This window comes from Apaloderma vittatum, unplaced genomic scaffold, assembly GCF_000703405.1.
Source record: "Apaloderma vittatum isolate BGI_N311 unplaced genomic scaffold, ASM70340v1 scaffold31746, whole genome shotgun sequence".
Classification (NCBI taxonomy): Eukaryota; Metazoa; Chordata; class Aves; order Trogoniformes; family Trogonidae; genus Apaloderma; species Apaloderma vittatum.
This window is the reverse complement of record NW_009722800.1, coordinates 12,179-13,549: the sequence shown is the minus strand read 5'-3', so window position 1 is coordinate 13,549 and position 1,371 is coordinate 12,179.

Genomic DNA, 1,371 nt, shown 5'->3' with positions numbered 1-1,371 from the left:
TTTCCTGTATATCGGTAATAGCTCCCCTTAAATGCCAGTCATGAGTATACTCTGCATTTTATTTTTGAATCATTCAAAATTGCTTTCTTCTGCCATCTTCTGGCAATATGAAAAATCACAGTGCTTCAGTAACTGCTGATCTAAGGCAAGGGTTGTCAGTAAAGGCAGCGTATAATGGTATCAGTTAGCATAACTGGAAAAGAAAAAACCCCCTTATTGCATATTTAAAAGCTTGTCTAATTCTTCTAGCACTACTGGTTGATCTAGTAGCAGTGGTTCAGTGGTTAGCCCAGAGCAAACTGTCTGCTTTGTGACCTTGTATTTCTTGAATGTCTGTAACAGCAAAGGAGAGTTACGTAACATGTGAGGCATTATCATTTTATAACAGGACTTCATCATGTACCCTAACTATTTTGAAGAGAGGTCTTTTTGCCGGTTTTGATCTCAGGTCTTCTGCTTGAAAAAAGATATCTTTGTTTCTTGTGAAAACACAGGAAGATATTGTCTAATAGGCATGTAAAGCTTTTCCTTCTCCTACAACAACTATTTCTGTCTGTTCTCTCAATGTAAACACCACAAATCATGTCAAAACATTTTGTATTATCTGCTTAATTTTAAACCAAAAACATTTTTAGTATTTTATTGAAAACACATATCAGATGATTATATTTTGGTACATGGGGTATTCCCCCCCCCCTTTTCCTGCAATCAGAGAAGTTCTTTGTAAATGACTACTTGTGATCCTCACTGTCCTGTCGCCACAGCTTTTGCCACATAGTTGTGCTAAAAACATGAAAATGATATATGATAATTAAAAAGAAGAAAAATTTCAAGAGGAGAAAATGCCAATATTTTCCCTTAAAATAAACTGAAAAGTCAGAGCCAGTAAGAAAAACTACTCACAAAATTCTAGCTTGCAAAGAGAACATAAATAAAAGCTGTTCAAAGCTTTGTTCGTTTTCACTAGCACCAGCAAAAATGACTGCTTGGGATGCCAGGCACTGGAGAGAAACAATGTTAATGTTATTTATAGCTCACGAGTGGCTCCCATTACCATTGCACCTGAGAAGCTCACAGCCAGTAACGTATTCCTTTTCACAGCAACTTTCTCAAGCAGAGGACTGTCTTCCCACGGCTGTGCTGGAGGCGGTCAGGTTTGCTTTGGGAAAATGGACTGTTACATTTGCAGCCTGTTCCCAAACTATCTGTTATAAACTGCCTGCAGCAGGCACAACCTCCAGCAAGGCTGCACCTCTCCCTGCCACCCATGCTTGACTCTCCCTCTTGGGAGCCATGAGGCTGCTGCTTTGCTGGAGGCTCTTGCTCCCTCTATCGCCCTACCAGCTTTAGCATCAATCTACAGTCCACGCC